Here is a 21,306-nt window from a genome sequence, read left to right on the forward strand (position 1 = left end):
CAATAAATAAAGAAACAGTAAAGAAACAAGAAATTTGGACAGTTCACCCCTGGCTTATCCGACTTTATTTATTTTTTGTTTTTTATTTTTTTCTATACTAGTGGCTTATTATAAAGAAATAATTGAGGGGCGCCTGGGTGGCTCAGTCGGTCGAGAGTCCGACTTCGGCTCAGGTCATGATCTCGAGGTCTGTGAGTTCGAGCCTCGCGTCGGGCTCTGTGCTGACGGCTCAGAGCCTGGCGCCTGCTTCGGATTCTGTGTCTCCCTCTCTCTCTGACCCTCCCCCGCTCATGCTCTGTCTCTCTCTCTCTGTCAAAAATAAATAAAACATTAAAAAAAATTTAAAAAATAAAGAAATAATTGAAATGCATACAAACAATTCAACCTAATAAATATTCATAACAGCATTTCGCATATTAAAAAAACACAAACCGCCTAAATGCCCAACATGAAAGTGATTAAACAAATTAGGCTATATCTATGGAATGGCAAACTACACAGACGTTAAAATATTATACAAATTGTTTGATGGTTAGGAAAATGTTCATAATGTTTCAAGTAAAAATTTATATTGCAAAGCATTATCTGCAGGAGGAACTCTTTCTTGTGAAAGCACAGGGATACACAGATGAAAAGAAGGATTTCGAAGAATTTGGTTATTTTTTCCTTAAAGGAGGGACTTGGGGATAGATTTCTTCTCTCTTGTGACTATCTATATTTGCTAAAATTTCAGTAATAAACAGGTATTTTTCTTTAATAAAACTGTAAAAGCTTTTATTAAGCAAAAAATAATGACTTCTTTGTTTTGTGTTTATTTCCTCTCCCTGTGGAATAAATAGTTGGCATTTCATTACTTCAAATGGAGTTTATCTGACTTTATTTTGAGAGGCATGTGCCAGAGTTGGGTGAAGAAAGATCCCTGATAAAAAAAAGAAAAAAAGAAAAAAAAAAAGATCCCTGGGTAGAGACAGATGCCTTTTTTTCTTTCTTTCTTTTTTTTTTTTAAAGAGCCATTTCTACTCATGGTTGTGGAAACACCAGGGTTTAAGGCATCAGGGATGGGAATGAAGTCAAAATGGGTACGTGCAAAGGACAAACGCATTGAGAATGGGTAAAAAAATGTGGGCCACCATGTAGATTACCATGTGATTACACTGCTCCAGCCCTTCAAGCGTGCAAACACCCTGAGAAAAAAAGCAGACACTTGGTGTAGGTCTGGCACACTTAGGCTTTCAGTGCAATCTCCAGTGTTGTCTTTCATACATTTAAACAATTTTTCCTTTTTATGGGTCTTTTCTTTTGAAGGGAAGCTCTGTGTGTATTTCATTTGTCAAGTAAGATACAACATAGTAATCCCTTTCCTGCCTGAAGGTGGCAAGTAATTCCTTCCAGCAAACTGCGTAAGAACGACGGGTATGGAGCCAGGCTGCCTGGGTTCCAACCCCTGCTCTGCCACTTACCAGCTCTGTGAGCTTGGCCAAGTTCCTTAACCTCTGTACCTCAGTTTCCTACCCTGGAAAATGGGGAAAATGAAAGAACCTACATCATCACATTGTTGTGGGGATTAAACACGTAATCCGTGTGGAGGGTTTAGAGAAATGCTGGGCACGCGGTGAGTGTTGTGTGAGTGTTAGAGAAGATGATTAGGCTGTCTCGCGGGGCACTGGTCGAGCCCTGGTCTGCTGAGTCTGGAGCCCTGGTTTCTGGCCTGATTCTAACACACTGGGTGCCTTTGGGTCTGGCACTTTCTCTCTCTGGGGTTCTGATTTCACATCTGTCAAATGAAGAAATTTGACTTGAATAGTGCTGTTTTTGGACTCTGTGGTAAGGGGTAGAGGTCGGGGCAGCCCCAAGACATAGTGGCAGAGGCCTGTAGACTCCGATCTTTGCTTCAGCTGGAGCAGGTGCGGCTCTTCCATTTATGGGTTTTGGTTTTAGGGAAAAGAAAGGTTATATAGTGCACGCGTGCACGTGTGCGTGTGTGTTTGCGTGTGTGTGAGAGAGAGGCAGATGGACAGACAGACAGAGAGAGGGAGACAGAGAAGTGTGGAGGTAGCTGAACTTTAGGACCCTTCCTAGGGAAGAATTGTGGGGGGTGGGTGAGCTGAGGGGAAGTCAGTGGGGAGGGGGCTGGCAGGTGTGATGGGGCCTGGGGAGTGGGATTTGAAGGGCTGAGGTCACATGGGACAAGACAAGACTAACTGTAGTGTGGGGCAGAGCAGTGGGGGAAATGCTGTCACCAGTTTTGTCCAAGTGTACGAGCTGATTTGCTTACGGGGGAGGTACAAATGCCCGGTGTTAAAAGGCGACCAGAGTTTTGAGGAGACATTAAGGGAAACGTTAAGGGTAAGAAAACTGAGAAAAATGTCTAGTAAAAAAGTGTAGGCATTCAATGTTGTTTCAGTTTAGTTTTTTCTTTTTTTTTTTTAAGCAGTCTCCACACCCAGTATGGAGCCCAATGTGGGGCTTGAGCTCCATTACCCTTGAGGTCAAGACCTGAGCTGAGATTCAGTTGGATGCTTAACCGACTGAGCCACCCAGGTACCCCTTTAGCTTAGTATTTCTTGCTGGAGGTCACCCCAACTTGAACAAAACAGCTGTTGCCTTTGCCGGAATTTAAACCAGAGGGAGCCTGCTGGTCATTAATACTCTTGCTTCCTTCTCCTTTCCTTTCCTTTCCTTTCCATTCTAATAATCACTAGGAATTTCCCCGATAAGAAGTCCCATTCATTCCTTTGTATCATCACTTAGTGATGAGGGGCTGTCTTGCCAAGTGGAAAACCCATTCACGGGTGAAATCTGTGTCTTTCTGAACTGGAGTTTTCCCTGGGATTTTGAACTTCAGTGAATGTTTCCTACCGGTTTTTCAATTATAGTTGGATCCACAATCCAAAGGAAGGCCTTTATGATTGGTCCAAAACAGGATTTTGATTATTTGTGCCCTCCTAGGCCACCTCTTTGGTTCAAAAAGTCTTTCTGCCCAGCTTCTAGCACACCTCGTCTGGTGGACCTCCCCCCCGGACCCAGGCCCATGTTCACATTCCTCCCACACCTCTCTTAGTGACTTCATCAATCTCTGGGGTTTGATGTTTTGATTCCAAACTAGACTGTATACTCACTGAAGACAGGAAATGTGCTTCAATTTCTTTTCTGTTCCTCTACCGTGACCAACCTTTTTTTCTTTCTCTCCGTCTGTCTCGAAGATCGAGGCGATGGGGGAAACTTCCTCGCGTGTGCCATCAACAGCCGAGGCTGGTGCTTATCGGCATCGGGGGCCGTGCGTTCCACCCTGTTCAGAAACACTGTGCTGCCGCCCTATTTACCGGCCAGTGAGTGCTGAACATTTGGTTGTAGGGTGTATGTGGATCACTAGGCTTCACGCACGAGCTGTGTTGTTATTTCCCTCATTCAGAGTGGCATCTAAGCCAGGGCTGCTTGGGGTTTTTCCAGGTCCGCTAGACCTGGCCAAGGCAGCAATCCCATGTTGTTCAGCTGTGTTTCTTGAACCCTGCTTGGAAGGCCTGACACACGGCGGGTAGTCAGGAAGGGCTGAGTCAGGAATAAAAGGAAAAGTAAAGGTATATGGACTTTCTTCTGAGCTTGCTGTCCATGGCTCTCGAGGGGGCTTCTGATTTCTTTCAGTAGTGCCATCTGCCAGGGCCCAGGAGGGTGTGGAGGAACTGAGGATCCAGGTCTCGTCGGTGGGCTGTGTGCCCTTGCTGAGGGATTAGTACCCGGGACTGGAAGCGTCAGGACGGTTTAGCCTCATACATGTAGTTTAAATGTGGTGGGGTGTTGCAGAATCAGAGGCCTCTGGGGGTGTGGTGGGCGGTCTGGCAGAAGATAAGTGGGCAGTGGATGTTGATTGGCAGTCTTGGAGGTTACAAAGAGGTGACAGGGATGCCTGGGTGGCTCAGTCAGTTAGGCATCCGACTCAGCTCAGGTCCTGATCTCGTGGCTTCATGGATTTGAGCCCGGCATTGGGCTCTATGCTGGCAGCATGGAGCCTGCTTGGGCTTCTCTGTTTCCCTCTCTCTCTGCCCCTCCCCTACTTGCGCTGTGTCTGTCCATCTCAAAATGAATAAATAAACTTAAAAAAAAAAAAAAAGACGGCATGACCGGATGGGATTGGGGGTTGCAGGCTGCACGAGGAAGCGCAGTCCTAGGAAAATCCAGAGTTTTAAATGTGACATCTCCTAATTTTGAAGGGTTTTGGCAACAAATTCAAGTCAAAATCGTGTTCTGCTGGCCTGTGGGTGGGAGATGAGGCGGGGGAATGCCAGAGGCCATCAGGGGACACGCACATGCCATAGGGTCAGATTAGGTGGGGGTTAGTCACCATCCAGATGGTCAGATACCGGGATCGCCACAGAAATGGACACGGCATGCAGAGTGCGTGGGGCAGATGCCAAAAGTTGGCATCCAGGAGGCGTTGGTGACAAAGGCCAAGTTCTTTGCCCACCCAGAAAGCCTTCTGTCCCTTGTCTCCTTCCCTCCCCCATGCCTTCAGGGGCTGCTCACTGTTCCCCGTAGCATAAGTCCAAATTTTCCAGTCTGCATCCAAGGGCTACCATTGGCTCTGCTGTGACAGTGTCCCCCACTTCAGTGGGTGACCTCGGTTTACCCTTCCCCTCGGTCCCGCCGGACTTCCCCGGCTGCCGTTGCCTGAGCCCGCTGGGGCTTCTGAGACCTGCCCACGGTTTCTTCCTTCCTGGCTTAATTCATGCCGTTCCCGCTTCCTGGAACGCTCGTCCCCCCCAGTTTACGGGAATCCTACTCTCCATTCATCCTTCTGAAATCCGCTGCCCTGCCCACTTGGTAAATTTAGAATAAATCACATCCTTCTCTCAAGTTTCTGTAGCACTTTCCCTCCATCTCTACCGTGGGGTTTGGGTCACGGTTGTTCAGAAGTCTGTCTTCTGTGGTAGATGATGATAAGGTCATGGTGGGATGGTTCCAGTCTTAACTCATCACTGGGCCCCCTCAGTATGTGGCTCAGGGTAATAGTCAACAGAAGTTATTGAAATAGACAACAGAGAGCTGCTTAAGGTCTATGGTGAGCATGGAAAAGGGGCCGTCGGCTGGAGCATGGGGGGTGATGGGAGCAGGTAAGGCTGGGTCTAAGTCCTCTTCAGCCTAAGGCAACACCCAGGCCATACCTTTGACCTGGGAGGCCACGTCCTGCGTGTCTTCTTCATGCGGTGGTCAGCCCGTGTGGGCCTGACTTGAACACTGGGATTTCAAGTCTGTCCTTGATGCCCACCAGAAGCTGAACAAAACAGATCCAAGTCATCGTTCCCCGCCCCCCAGGATGGCTTCTCCCCCAGGAGACTTTCTCCTGCTCACTATGGCAGCCATCCTGGTGTCCTTGGAGGTGGTGAGGAGGTGGGAGGAGCCTAGGGGTTGTGAGCAGATGGAGAGCTAGAGGAGGCAGTGTGTCGTGGGGAGAACCCTGGTTCTGGAGCATGGAGAAGTGATTTCCAAGTGCCACATCTGCGGTCTCCAGCTGGGTGACTTAGAGCAAGACTCATAACCTCTGAGTTTATTTCCTCACCTGGTTTAAGCAGTTGCTAAGGTCCTTTGGGCCCTGACATTCCATGACCCAGGGTCTGTTGGGTCAGGTGGCTTTATGGTAGGTTCACTAACCCCTATGTCATTCCACGTCTTCGTGGACTTCAGCACAGGGGCTGCCGGCCCTCAAGGGGACACTGTGGCATTGTCAGACTTTCTGCTTTTTCTTCAAAGGGTGCTCAGGGTCCAGGCAATGAGTGGGAGTGAGAGGGGCTCCCCGGCTGAAAAAACACCCTAAGCTGATAGTATTCACTGTTGCATTTGGCTCGCATATTAGACAAAGCAAAGGTCTCTGCTACTACAGAGTTGTATATTTTCTCACCTTTTTTGAAACCCAAGATCTTCTTATTTTTTTAATTAAAAAATTTTTTTTTAATGTTTCCTTTTTTTTTTTTTTTTTTTGAGAGAGAGAGAGTAAGACACACACAGAAGCAGAGACAGAGCATGAGCAATGGTGGGGCAGAGAGAGAGGAAGACACAGAATCCGAAGGAAGCAGGCTCCAGGCTCCGAGCTGTCAGCACAGAGCCCAATACAGGGCTGGAACCCATGAACTGAGAGATCATGACCCAAGCCGAAATTGGACGCTTCACTGATTGAGCCACCCAGGCGCCCCTCTTCTTGGTTTATCTTACCATTTTGTGCTTTCGATAGAGGCATGGCACCAGGAAACATTTCTCTTACAGGGGTGAAGTGGTTGTGAGGATGGGCATTGGTGCTGGGAGCACCCCTTCCCCCATGCTGTCACCTCCCCAGGTGGCCAGTCCAAGCACGGACACCTGATGTTGCCACATCATCAGTTCTTCACGACACACTAGAGATGGGGCTTTTAATGGGAAATTTATTAATTGTTGAAGTTGGCTTAGATTTGTTTCAAAACATTGTGTGGGGCAACCAAACTCATTCAGTTCTGTAGTCCAGTAGCTACTGGAGAGGGAAATTAAAGCTGCAAGTTAGGGCTCCCGCAGTTGAAAGGTAGTTTGGAAGTGAACCTAAAGCAAGAGAGAACATTTTATTTATTTATTTTTGAAAATATTTTATTTATTTTTTAAGTAATCTCTGTACCCGACATGGGGCTCGAACTCACAACCCTGAGATCAAGAGTCACCTGCTCTACTGATTAAGCCAGCCTGTGTGCCTTAGACCTTGTGACCTCATGCATATTGGTCCAATGACTTTTCCCTTTACAGAGCCATGAAAAATAATTCTATTATTTAAAAAAAAATTTTAATTTTGTAATGTTTATTTCTGAGAGAGACAGAGAGAGAGAGAGAGAGAGAGAGAGGGAGAGAGACCAAGCAGGGGAGGGTCAGAGACGGGGTGGACAGAGAATCTGAAGCAGGCTCTGTGCTGACAGCAGAGAGCCCGAAGCAGGGCTCAAACTCGGGAACCGCGAGATCATGATCTGAGCTGAAGTTGGAAGCTTAACTGACTGAGCCACCCAGGAGTCCCTATTAGTTTTTAAATGGGGGAAAATTGTGAAACATTGCATGTACATAGTTGCATAAAATTTAGGTTATATAGGAAGATATGAAGAGGGGTCATTACTCTTTGCTCTTTCTTCCCTTCCCAATTATTTTTACAAGAAGAAAAGTCTAACTAGTTATGACTTCAGACAAATCCTCTAACTGCTCCATATACAAGTTTCCTATATGTTATGGGATAATAGTAAAACCTAACATGTTATTATTTCTTCAGTGTAGATTAAGTGAGGTGATACAAAATCCCCCAAATCCTATGTACATGTTAGAGGTATTCATAGAACTTTCTTTTTCTCTTTTGTGTATTCAGGATTTCTTTGGCAATCCCCTTTGTAATTATTGCACAGTTTGTACCATGCATACTTGCTGAACATTCATATTTAGCTGCCTAAGGGGAAATAATAAAAATATTAAAGGCGAACATACTGTTTTCAACTTGAAGTCCTGTTCTGTCCTTCTTGCTTCCACGTGGGAGCCTAAAATTGCTTTCTGCACCGTCTCGTCCCCTGGACCCATGAAGACTTCTGATGAGTGCCTCACGGTAAGACTAGGGGAAGTTTCTCTCTTAATTAGAAAGGAAATAGAGTCTTGTATGTTCTTTGGAGCTAGTGATGGAGATGATAGTATAAGAAGTTCTGGACATTCAAATGTAAAACAGATTAATTTGTAGGAATGTTGGATTTTTATCTGGACAGATGTTTTGCTTTTCATGGAGCTGGTTGGGAGTAAAGATGGGAGCAGAGCTTTGTTGGTGTTTTATTTTTGCTTTGGGCTTATAGTTAGTTAAGATTAGCTCTTGCCGTATATAACAACAACAATGGAAAACCGCTCGGTAATTTAACAGAGGCTTAAGTGATGTAAAGGATAATTTCTCTTCCACATAAAAGTAAGTTGGAGGTAGCAGCCCAGGGCTGTGAGAGCCCTAGGGTGTCATCTGGGACCCAGAAGAAGAAGCCCTTCTTCCCGCACGGGCTTCTACCGATGCTCCACGGTGCAGAGTGGCTCCCAGGACTCCAGTTTTCATGTCTGAGCTGTATCCTGGCGGAAGGATCCTTCTCTGTGGAATCAGCTCTCTCTAAGCTCTTCCCTGGAACCTCCCTGGAACATGCCTGCTTACGCCTCACTGCTTGTGACTTAGTTTCACGCACGCACCTTGCTGCAAGAGAGGCTGAGAAATGTGGTCTTTGAGTCCTGGATGCATTATATAAAATAGAAATCTTTTACTAAGGAGGAAGAGGAGACTGGGGGCTGTGGATGTGGGTGACGCCCACCGTCTTAAAGGACTTGAACGGATTGTAGACATTTGTAAACTGACTTCCATCCTACTTCTCGGCTTGCCTCTGACCAGAAGAACCATCTGATCCTTCTGCACAGTGACCATTGCCTGTTGGAGTCTCGGTGTACAGACTCCTAGTTGCTTGTGTTTTTTTAATACATGGTAGAATGAGGATGTGGGGAACCTAAAAAGGTGTGTGTGTGTGTGTGTGGGGGGGTGCTGAATGTAAACTATCACAAGAACAGAGGTAACCTGTGTTGAGATGTAGAATGAGCTTGGGCCCTGGCCTCAGGAGATTTGGGTCAACTCTGGTCCTCCTCTGGGACTCTGTCATCTCTTATGTCTCTGAGCTTTGCATAGCAGTGAGGTGGGGGGAACAACCAGCACAGCCCCCCGCCGGAGCCTGTGGAAGTCCCTAGTGGACTCTAAAGCATGATGCAGACGATTAATACTAGCAGGCATGTGGGAAGCACTGATAGTATGGAAGGAAGATGTAAAAGATGGGGGTCTCTTTCTGTGGGGCTAGGATTACATCTCTGAGTACTGTCCTTGGATCGAAAAGCCTGTAAGGATGGATCTGAGTCTGGCTTAACACGCTGGTGGGGTGGGGTCAGATTCTGGCTCCGCTCCTTCTAGCTCTATGGGCAGACTTGGCCTGGGCAGAATGTGGGATTGGAAACGCACACCTGATCTTTCTTGTTAGTGTCCCAGTGCCTCTCATATGACGGTTATCTTGCCATGGTGAGTATGGTTCCAGGGATTAAGGATACATCATTTTTGTACAGTGCGGTTCCTGAAGACAAGCTCGTTGCTTCTCCTGTTCCAGCGCTGGAGCTCAAGAGGACGGCATGTCCTTCGCTGTGTTGGTACGCTTCAAGAGTTATCATGCTGATGCCTGATTCTGACCCCTACCCGTTGATGTTAGGACCCAGCCTCATGTTAGAGGCAGCATCCCTGTGACTGTGTCATAGGATTGTCATAAGGCTGAGGGTCCAGTTCAGGTGCCTGGTGCTGGGTCAAACGACTGCTGTTGCTGCTGTGGCCAGCTGGCCAGATCAGGCCAGGTGGCAGAGGGTGATTTCATCCCCAGCAAATTCCTGCTCTGTGTGCCCCAGGGCTGGGCCCTTTTTTTATGAAATTCTCATCCCTTGGCTCCGAACTTTCCTATGCCATCAGTTTCAAAACATTATGAAAAAATATATAGCGGGAGGGGTGGGGAGGGGAGGTGGGGAAGGGAGAAAAAAGAAACTGAGATGCCCAATCTAGCTCTGGCTGCTAAGCAGCTACAGAGACTCTTTGGCTTGGCCTCAAGTGCTTTTTAAAGCCTCCTTTTAAGTTAGGTCCCAGATGTGATTTTGGTTTTGACCTTCTCTTTGATTAGCTTGGCCTCTGGCTGATTAGCCAGTTAACTGATCATTCAATACCTACTCTGTGCCAAACGCTATTTATGTGTGGAGGATGTTGATAAAACCCAAACAGACCAAATCTCCATCTCGTGGAGCTTACGTATCATGAGAAGACGGGTAGACATCAGGGCTGTGAAGAGAAGTGGAGTAGGATAAGGGGATACAGTGTGATGGGGGCCGGTGCTGTTTTTACATATGGTGGTCAGGGACTGGATGGGAGATCACCATCATGTTGGGTCCATGGCGCTGGCCAGGTGGTGCATGTGTCCAGTCTTGGCAGATGTTCAAGGCCTATAATGCCTGCCTTCCTCATTGGCCTTGGATTTACATCTGGGCAGCGTGACCAAGGACCAGTCACTGAGCTGCTCCAAACCTTGTGTGGAAATTTCTCAGAATGCCACATGGAGGCTGAGAAGGAGATCATCACCGGTGGGTCTGTATGTGAGATCTGCCCTTGATAGCTGTGTGGTGGGTGGTTATTGCTGATGGTGACCCAGTTGTGGTTGGTCAGCAGATACAGAGCGTTTGCCTCTACCAGCCAGCTGAGCATTCAACGAACGCTTCACTTACTAAAGGGCTTGTCTCCAAGGCCAACTGGGGCATGTGTGAAGCAGGGATTTGGGACGATTTCTCAGTTTGAGCTCCAAGGTGTTGACGCTGTTGACAGTGGCTGAGTGGAGCCCTTCTCGCTTGGTCGGAGAGCAACTATAAACTTGGCCCCAAGTTTACTTTTCCTCTCCTTCAGCCCATCATGTCTGGTGCTAGGCATTGGCTTGGACCTTCCCGTTGGCCTTCCCCTCAAGATGGCATGTGAGAGGGATGTGCTCTGTTGGGAAGAACTTGGTTGTACAGGCAAAGACTTGTTCTAGAAAAAGAACAGAAGGTCATTCATATGGTGCTTCCCATTAGCTAGGCTCCCTCCCCCTTTTTTCTACTTTCTTTGTAGAAAACCTTTAAGAAAGGAAGATTCCCAGGCCTTCCATAGAATTTAGACCCCAATTTCACATCATAGGATTGTTTTTCTTGGGTTTCGATGAAGGGCTTAAATAACATAGTGGGTATGAAAGCATAATATAGTTAATAGCAACCATTGCTATAATTGCATTAAAGGACACCTCTGTTCTTCAGATTCCTATTGGTTCATTTTATTTGTAAACTTTTAAAACATGTTTATGTATTTATTTTGAGAGAGAGAGCAAACAGGGGAGGGACAGAGAAAGAGGGAGAGAAAGAGAATTCCGAGCAGGCTCCTCACTGCCTGTGCAGAGCCTGACTCGGGGATTGTTCTCCTGAACTGTGAGATTATGACCTGAGCCAAAATCAAGAGTCGGACACCCAGGTGCCCCATTCTTCTTATTTTTGTTTTTATTTCTATTTATTTACTATTTTTATTAAAAAAATTTGTTTTAGCATTTATTTATTTTTGAGACAGAGAGAGACAGAGCATGAACAGGGGAGGGTCAGAGAGAGAGGGAGATACAGAACCTGAAACAGAATCCAGGCTCCGGGCTGTCAGCACAGAGCCCGACACGGGGCTCGAATTCACGGACCAGGAGATCACGACCTGAGCCGAAGTCGGACGCTTAACCGACTGAGCCACCCAGACGCCCCTTCTTATTTTTATATAATAAAGCATTAGAGTAATGCCTGGCACATATGTATATGTATATACGTATACACACACACACACACACACACACACACACACTCTCACACTGTGGAAATGCTTTACACATACTGACTCATTTAATCCTCACAGCAGCCCTAGAAGGTAGGTACTATTATTTTGCCCATTTTACAGGTAAGGAACTAGGTATAGAGGTTAAAGAAGGTCAACTAAGCAGCAAGTGGTAAAGCTAGAAATTGAATCTGGGGAGCCTGGCCTCAGGGTCTAGGCTGTTACACATTGTACCCCAAGGCCTATTGGTTTTCCCACAAACCTTTACTAAAGAATAATGATGATGGCCTTGCCAACGATTGTGGCTCTTTATATGTTGTGCAGCGTGTCATGCATTTCAGATGTTGAGCAAAAATCCTCATCCTAGCCTGAGGAGGAAATGAAGGCTTTGAGCATTTGAGGAACTGCTCAAAGTCTAAGGACTGGAGCCAGGATGTAGTCTGGTCTGTCTGGCTTCCGAATTCTGCTGTTTCCTCAGCACAGCGGCCTCCCTGCAGGGCCGTAACGCTCCCCTTCCCTGGTGACTCATGGTACCTGGTTACCTTCTTTCACACTCACTTTGTGGCCCATGGCACAGGACGGGACAGTGGCCCATGTTTCTCCAGGCCTGGATCCAAGGCCACATGAGCCATTCCACGGAGGCCTGCCGTCAGAGCTTGGATCTGAAGGCTGTTAATCCAGTGGGGCCCCTCCACATCCCTTACTCCATTTTATTAAGTCCAGGGTATTCCCAGAGCACCCAGATCTGCTTTTCCTGTGCAAGGAGATTAGGCCAGTGTGCACACACGGTCATGTGCAAGCATCCAGTTTCTGGTCACCATCAGGATGAGCAGTTTCGAGTGAAGTGCCTGGGCCTGGCGAACCCCTGGGAAGGGTGGGGACCATCTGTGCTGTCCTGTAAAGGAAATTGTGGTTTCTTTCTTTCCTTTTCTTCTTCTTCTTCTTTTTCCCCCCTTTTTTAGTTTATGGGAAAGGGAGACTTGTGTCTCAATTGAGTCTTTGTGGCGTTGTATTACAGAGAGTCACAGAGAATGTTCTATGTAAATGACTGTGTGCCCTGATTAGAGCCTCAATAGGTGCCATTGTGTCATATTGCTATTATTGGCGATTGCAGGATACTAAATGATATTCTCATCAGGCTGAAAAAGCTCAGTGTTAGCAGCGAAACTCGGGGTTAATTATACTGCTCTGAATTAGAGCATAGAATTAAGTTGTAGGGAGAGCAGGGCTCTTGCTTTCTCCCCCTCTGTCTTTTCAGGGTTGTTGCTGGGGGTTTGATCAGAGTACCGTTTAACCCACGTTCTAAATTTGTACTTACTGGCATTTTGCTCTGCATGAGTTACTGCCCCTTTTGGCGTTGGGAAACACAGGGCCAATTTATAGGACAGTTGGAGAGGGGAGAGATGGTCTACTTAATAGTGCATTCTTCTTAGTCAATAGCTGGGTAAAAACTAGCATGAAGATTTAAGTCTTTGGGGAGTGCCGGACTCTCTGGAGGGGCCTCTTTTAATTGAGCTCTTCTGGTCTCTTCTGCCTTTGAATTATCTGCTGCTGTGATCCTGACTCACCTCTTTGAAGAAATGACACACTGACCTACATCTCGGCTGAAACTGATAGAGGAGTCTATCTCTGCTCTGCCCCAGCTTGGTGTTCCCCACACGACCTATGAGGGAATGTGTCTGAGGGCTGAGGCAGGCCCTCTCGGGTTTCATGCCATTGACTGCTCTGCCTTGGTTCAAGCACAGAGCTTGGCTCTTTTTGAGTCATCCCCGATTGTAAACTTCCTGCATTCCTTTTGCTCATTCATCTGTCTATAAATTTCATGTCACTTGCATAGGGTCTAAAGCCACATCTCCCCACCCCCCCCCCCCCCGCTCCCCTTTACTGTTACATGGGCTGTGACTATAATTATTACAAAAAAAACTTCAAAAAGTTATTTTTAGTGGTGGCCTCATAGTTTATCATATATGCTTATCATTACTTAGTTAACCACTTCATCCTTTGGGGATGTGTAGGTTGATTTTTTTTTTTCTTTTTGTTTTTGAGATCGTAAGTCATTGCCATTACATTGGCAGCTCGCCTAGGACAGATTCCTAGAAATGAGGCTACTGAGAATATGAAGTCAAAAGCAGAGACGGGATTTAAACCCAGATCTGTCTGCCTTCAAATCCAGGGCTGCTGTTTCTGTGATTTGTGCTCTGACCCGGCAGAACTCCAGTGTCCTCTGTGAGAAGCCAGGCATGCGCTGCCCTCCGCGAGCAAACGGCTTCCCGCCTGCCAGTCCAGGGCGATGTGGTTCCTCTTTCTCCTTCTTCATCGTCCTCCCTTGATTTGTCAGTGGCAAACTGACAGTGCTCTGGAGAGGCACTGGGTAAGCCCACTCATATCACAGAGCCCTCTCCTTTACCTGGCGTGAGCACAGCACATGCAAAAAGCACATGTTAAGAAATAGCATGCTGTTTAAAAAATTCCACTTAAAAGAGTAGGTAATGTTTGGTGACCATGGTGAATGCAATTCAATCCTTCCAAATTCAGGCCCCTTGCAGAGGGCCTCGATATGAGGTATCATTCTCAGTCGGGATAGAAACATATTTTCTATATTTGTAATATATAAAATAGACTTAAAAAATTTTTTTTAATGTTTATTTTTGAGACAGAGAGAGACAGAGCATGAGCGGGGGAGGGGCAGAGAGAGAGAGGGAGACACAGAATCCGAAGCAGGCTCCAGGCTCCAAGCTGTCAGCACAGAGCCTGACGTGGGGCTCGAACTCGTCAACCGCGAGATCATGACCCAAGCCGAAGTCAGATGCTCGACTGGCTGAGCCACCCAGGCGCCCCTATAAAATAGACTTTTAAGAAAATATTTATTTTTGGGAGAGTGCAAGCAGGGGAGGGGCGGAAAGAGGAGGACAGAGGATCTGAGTCAGGGTCTGGGCTGACAGGCTGACAGCAGTGGGCCTGATGCGGGGCTTGAACTCATGAACCACAAGATCACGAGCTGAGCTGAAGTCAGACGCTCTAACAACTGAGTCACCCAGGTTCTCCTAAACAGTCTTCCTGAAGTAGAGCCCTGACCAACACAATAGTCTTTTCCATACTGTGCGTTCTCTCAGAACCAGGACAGACTGTGAGGGGGGAGAAAGGGCCCTTTGGTTAAACAGGCTAGGAAAAGCTTCATTCTGAGGAGATTCCCGAAGCCCTTCGAGGTCTTAAGGGCTCAGATCCATGCTGCGGTCAGGAAGCCTGTTTGATTGTGTGGAAGCTGGTCTGTCCCACAGGATACCTGTTGATGTCTTGTGGAACAAGCAGCTTGTGAAATGATGCTGAGCTAAGGATGAAAGTCCAGACTCCTAGCTTTTAAAAAACCTGCATGACGGCCCCCCTCCCTGCTGTCCTCTTCTCGTTTCCTATTTCTGGCCTCTGTGAGTTTGCATAGAGCATTGTCTCTGCCTGGAGCACTCTTCTCCTGATCTCCACGTGACTAAACTCGACCCTGTGTGCGGGGCTCAGTCCAGGTATCTTCTTTCTGTGCTATATCGTTACACATTCTCCATGTCATTGGCCCTCGGCCTCCTGTATTCTAACAACTGCTCTCTGTACCTGCCTTATGGCACGACTTCCTGTGTAGGATCACAGATACTTGTATCCGTGTCCTTTTGATGGATTCACCTCCTTGAAAACAAGGCCAGTCTTCCTGGCGTTGCTGCAGTATTGGCTGTCGTGTTGGCTTGTGCATAGCAAGCTCTCGGCAGATGGGGGTTCGTGGTGTCAGTAAATATCTCAGTGGAAGGAGGGCCTGGCAACAGCATTGACAGTGGCCTTGTTCCCACGGCAGCTTCCACACTGACCTCAACCAGGTCACGGCGTGAGACACCGAATTCGCCTTTGGTCCACTCGGCATCTCTGGGGCGGGCAGCTCTGCTTCTGAATTCTTTCTGCTCCATTGCACGAACGTCTCATCTGTAAGACGGGTGGCGATGGCCTTTGCTTTTCTGAGCACTTACTAGGTGCCAACTGCCTTATGCACATGTTCTCTTTTACCCTCATTGACTGGGTGAGTTGGGTTTTGTTGTTCAGGCGGTGGCCCAGAGACGTTGGAAAACTGGCTCAAGCAAGGTCACGTAGTAGGTGGCAGTGCTGGGAATGAAGTTCAGGTCTGACTCTGGAGCCACGACATCACATAACTGTGTTGCCCTTTGCGCATGTGTGTGGCATGTGTGTGTGCGCTCCTGTGTGTTGCTTTGATTGATTTATTGAATTGATGCTGGAGCCCTCCCTCCCCACTTCCCCACTCTCTTCCTCTCTTTTTTTTTTTTTTTTAATATTTTTTTAATGTTGATTCATTTTTGAGAGAGGGTGAGAGAGAGTGAGAGAGAGCTCATGCACAAGCGGGGGGAGGGGTAGAGAGAGAGGGAGACACAGAATTGGAAGCAGGCTCCGGGCTCCAAGCTGTCAGCACAGAGCCCCATGCGGGGCTTGAACTCACGAGCTGTGAGATCATGACCTGAGCCGAAGTCTGATGCTTAACGGACTGAACCACCCAGGTGCCCCTCTGTCTCTTTCTGAATAACACTGTGTGATACCATTTCTTTTTCTGTCCTGGACGTGGTATTTGTGGAATTTTAAACGTGGCTAGTTTGCCCAGCTTTACAAGCTCTCTTCATTCGGCTGCTTTCCCTCACCCCTCTCATCTTTGAAGCTTTGCTGAGAAACTGGCTGACGGGAGGCTAACGGGCTTCCAGTGTCAAGTTTGACGTTCAAAGTTAAGTGTCTCCCTTGGTCTGCTGTTTGCCCCTTCTTGGCATCACTGATGCATCTGGTCCCTGAGACTTTCCAAGTCTCGGATTTGTGTTCTTTGGAAAACCACTGCAGGTAGATGTTGCTTCCCAGATAGCACAGGCTTTGCTAAACAGCACAGTGCCAGGAACTCTATCACTGGACCCCCAAGATGCTGGGTGTGTGCGTGTGCATGCCTAGTGAGATGTAAACATTTACAGGGAATAAAAGAAATTCCTTCCCCAGAGCCAAAACTTGGATAATCTCCTTATGTACGCAGCTTTGACAGTGATTCCATATGTTTCGTTCATCTTTGCTTTTTTTGCAGCCTCTACAAATTTATTTTCCATGCTGCTCCCACTGACAGGAGAGATGTTTCCAAAATGCATGTCATTCCGTGGCTAAAAGTCCTTCTTTGGCCCTTGGAGCCCTTAGGGTGATTGGCCTCTTGGCCGCTCACCCCTCCAGCTTCTTGTGTTCTTTATCTGTATTTGCGTCCGCCATGGTAGACTCCACATGGGTCCTGTGTGTACGTGTGGTTTTCTCTCTCTTCTCTCTCTTCTCTAGGCATTCCAGGCTGGTTGCCCCCTCCGTCTTTGTCGCCTTTCTCCTCCACCTGGCTAATTCCTGTTGGCCGCCGCTGGAAATCTCTGTTGGGTCCCATCCATCCTGGGTCCGCCCTTCGATAGCATCTCTTCTGCTCACTGTGCTCTGTTTCGTGTCTCTGTGTCTCCCTCAACCAGACTGTTTACATCTTGCCTTCTAATCGTCTCTGTACCTCCCAACTCAGTGCCTGGCATACAGTAGGAGCTCAGTAACTGTTGAATGAAGGATTAGTCACAGGTGTTCATTTCCTGTGGAAATGCAGGGTGGTGGAAAATCTGAGCTTTTCTTGTTCCTTGTGCGTAATAACGACAGGTTTGCATAATAACGATAATACACCCCATCATTTTTCGACTGCATTCTGTGTGCTCTCTGTAGTTTAGTGCTGTCCTTGTAGTGCTCTTGTGTACGTGGTGTTATTACTAATGTCATCATGAGAAGGACGGAACTAGGGTTCTGTCTCTCTTTGTTTCTCAGTTAAGAAGTCTTTGCTCCAGAACAGACAACGGCTTCCGCATTTCAAGGTATTTTTCCAGATTTGAAGCTGAAAGGCATCACCACTGAGACTCAGGGAAATATCGTGACAGTACTTCAAACAGAATTTTAGGTGCTTGGGGCCTGAGAGGTTGCCAGTTGCCAAATCCTTGAGTGCAAAGAGGGAGAGAGAGCGAGAGAGCGGGCTTTCTTTCTCAAATCATTGACATTGAAGTGAAGACCAAGTTGGACTTGTTTATTGATCCCCTAAAGATACCATGTCCTTGAATAATTCAGAATCTAATATCCCTATTAGAGTGAGGTCACCTTTTTTGAGGGACACTGGGCTGCTGCATTGCAGAGCTGGGGAGTTATAAGGGTGTCTTCAGTGTCTTGTTGGTCATATGAATTTCATTTGCCCAGTGGAACATCACCGAGGCTCTGAATAGTCAAAGAAAGCATCTCTCTTATGTTTTCCTCATGAATAGAACACTCTGTGTCCTGAATTGTTGCCCCACAGGGGCCAGCACGTGGTGTATTTTCCTAATGTTTGAACCAGTAGGCTTTTTCATTTTGGGGCAATCCAGGTAAAGGGTTTCTGGTCGCTCCCATGTGGTGAGGAAAGCCTGTCTTCTCTCCTTTTCTCCCTCTGCCTACTGTCCCTGAGTTTGAAAAAGTATACTCTGAGTGGCGTGACTAATTTTAGCATATTTACTAGAAATTAATGTTCTGCCAATGAACAGAAATTCTTTCCTCTCTTCCTTTCTGCCAAATCAAAACGGCTCTGTGGATTGGGATGAGGGGGTATTTAGAACTGGAGGACAGCAGTTCAGCACATTGGAGACATTTGCAAGAATAAATTTATCGCCCTGGGCTCTGACTCTCTTTTGTCATGTGTGTGTGTGTGTGTGTGTGTGTGTGTGTGTGTGTGACAGAGAGATAGAGAGCCGGACACACACACACACACACACACACACACACACACACACACACACACACGGATTGACTGATTGATTGGAGAAGGCTGTTGCTTAGAGAAGAATAGGGCTTTCTGAAACCTGGGACCCAAAGAGATGCCAAAGAGACATCATAGATAATCATGTTTTCCAGTCCTTGAATTAGGCTTAAGGCCTATAGAAGGTTTTCTTATGATTTGTGAATTTGTTAATATGAGAAGCCTTATAAAGCTGTAAAAATGAGGCTGGTAGACTGCCTTATGAAAAAGAATAAAGCCCTACAGAGCAGGCACTGACCTGTGAGATCTGGAACCTGGTACGAGGGCGGACAATGGTTTTCTTAGTCTTTATCAACTCTGTTTTGGGTGGAACCTTCTCTTCCAGCCTAATATTCATAAACAGGGTCACACTGAGTCTGAGTTCTTCTTTTCCGATAGGAACAGAACCACACCCTTGGGACCAAGGGACCTAGGTGGAGCTCCGGGAGATTTGCACCTCATGGCTAGAGGGCTGGAGAGCTGAGGATAGTCAAGTGCAGGAAAGCAGCAGATTCTCGTCTTTAGAAAAAGTTCAGTGTTCACTTGACTGGAACAAGTACCACCTGTAGGACACTATGGAAGGTCAGACAGAATGGGGAAGGAAATGGCTGAATAATTTTTTTTCTTGAAATTTTTTTCCTTCCCCTCCTATCAAGAGGCCTATCTCGAAATTGGCAAGGTTCAGTGAAATGGCTCTTGGGATTCGTGGGGGTGGGATTGCTGAAGGGGCTTGGCCAGTTGACTGCTGTTGATGGAATGCTGCCCTGTGCCAGCACCATGCTTAATCCCCAAAACATCCTACGGGTTGAGGAAGTAGAGGCAGAGAGGGCGGGGACCTGGTATCTCAGAGCTAGCAGGTGCAGTTGAAATCCATGCTGGTGACGTATTCAAAAGGGCGATTGAACAGCCCCTCTCCCCACCCTGTGAAGGGAAGCTTAATCTTTTGGTGTTGCTTTGCTGCCCTGGAAGGTTCCAGACCCAGGTGATCAGTTTGCTCCAAGGGCTCCTGGTGCTGGACTCATTTCCTCCTGAGGGGGAGGGTGGTGGCAGGGGGAGACTGACCATGTATGTGGGAAGGTTGGGGGAATCTGATGTGCTGGGCTGTGGGAGGCATTGGCCGTGGCCCACGTGGCCTTCTCTGGGGTGGGGAGGTCCACACTTGGGCTTCGCACTTGTGTTTATTTTGAGGCATATGTGCTTCTTGTTCGAGTGGGGTTGAACTGATTCTTTCGCCCAGCTGAACGTAGGGTTGACTTCCTTAGGGGTCCCACCTGGGCGGTGGGAAGTGCGATCTCTAGTGAGGGCCACGGCATGGTTGGAAGGATTCACAGCTGCTCTGAGGTCAGGCCTGATGGCCGGTGAGGGCCTTGAGGGAATCGGATCACCCAGGGGCCAGGCTGGGGCCCAGGATGGTTGCTCCTGATTACCAGCACCACTCTATGTGGGCTCTCCAAAACTGGTTGGCTTGCTGGTGACACTGGACAAAGGAATAACCAATTTGCATAATTCTTTCATATGCATGAACTAGATTTTGGTTCTCAGAAGACACTGGGAAGGTAGATAAGTCTATCCCATTTCATACCTGAGAAGATGGAGACTTGTTTAAGATCATGAAGTAGTTGGAAATCAGCTACGGTTCCCAAGTCTGCTACTCCCTCCACTACCCTGTAAAAAACCCACGTCGGGCCTTTGGTGACAAAAGCTACAGGGGAGGAGAGTGCCAGCTGGACTCAACAGTGACCAAAGACCGAGTAGATGCCCTCATATCTGGGGTTTGTCTTGCTCACGACTGTGTCTCTAGCTCCTGACAGGACCTGGCCACAGTAGCTTCTCAAGTAAGTATTTGCTGAGAACATGAAAGAATTTCTTAGGTGTGGGGAATAATCTGGCTCACTTGCTCAGCGCCTTCCAGAATTTCCCCCTTCTCTTTCCAACTCCCTCTTCTTTTCCCCTCGGTATCACTTCTTACCCTGGGAGTGGGACGCTCTCTGGAACACCCATCCAGCTCTTCCTCTCCCCCATAAATTATGGGATTTGGGATTGCTCTCTGGGAGAAACAGGTAGCTGTTAGGCTCAGTGCATTAACATGAGATCTGGATTTTGTAGCTTGCTTCTCATGCAGATAGACCACCTTTGATCTGGAAGAGTGTCCTGTAACCTCTTTATTTTGACAGCTGGTGAGAGTGGGGCCCAGAGAGGTTTTGGGAGCTGCCTGGGGCCTCCAGCCAGTGGTGGCAGAGCTGGGCCTGAACCTGCCCCTTTCACTCTGGTGCTTTCTCTGCAGTATCCACTTCCGCCCCAAATCCCAGTGGGGGACCTTGCACATCTTTTGAGATTTAAGTCTCTCTGGTTTCTGCCACTCGGGAGCTCAGCAGGAGACCTTCTCGTCAGTGCAGAATGATCGCGGGGGTGTCTCTGTCCAAGCTAAAACTTGGGGCTCTTTGCTCAGGACTCTTGCAGCTCTCAGCTTAGGACCCCCAAGGGTTTTTTCTCTTGAGTTTGGTTTTCTCCCCTTTCCTCTGCCTCCCGTGTCTCTCCCCACCTTGTGTTTTGAGTCCCTCATGGCTGCCCTGGCAGGGATGAGTGGAGGGGAAGCCGTGGAGTATTTGAGTGTGGAACTGGCTTCTCAGACCCTCTTTGGGTCGGTGCTGGTGGTTTGTGGCCCAGGTTGCTCGGCCTTGTGGTCTGAGGTCTGCAGGCCACACCCTGCCCCGGCCTCTCCCCAGGGGTGGGGGGTCGGCCACCTGGCACTCACGTGTGGAGTTCTACATCTGTTCCTGTGACCGGAGGAGAAAATAAAAACGCCACCCGATGGTGTGCCTATGGCTTGTGACCATTTCAAAGCTTAGTTTTCTTTGTGGTCTTGCTGGAGCCGGATGAGCTGTGGATTGGTCTTTAGCAGGCATCTGTGTATGAAAAGTCCCACTCAGGGCGCCTGCTTCTACATGAGCTCATGTAAACTTCACAACATGTGAGGGGATGAGGACACGAGACTTAGAGCCTTTTGCCAAGGGTTACTTTGTTCATTCAATAGGTAGTTACTGAACAT

General features: G+C 47.7%; 1 protein-coding gene across 1 annotated transcript in view; it reads left to right on the plus strand.

Moving 5' to 3' along the window:
- Positions 1-21,306, plus strand: part of PTPRJ (protein tyrosine phosphatase receptor type J) — a 171,319-nt gene that overhangs the window by 36,496 nt on the left and 113,517 nt on the right. The window lies entirely within an intron of this gene.

This window comes from Neofelis nebulosa, chromosome 10 (assembly GCF_028018385.1).
Source record: "Neofelis nebulosa isolate mNeoNeb1 chromosome 10, mNeoNeb1.pri, whole genome shotgun sequence".
Lineage (NCBI taxonomy): Eukaryota > Metazoa > Chordata > Mammalia > Carnivora > Felidae > Neofelis > Neofelis nebulosa.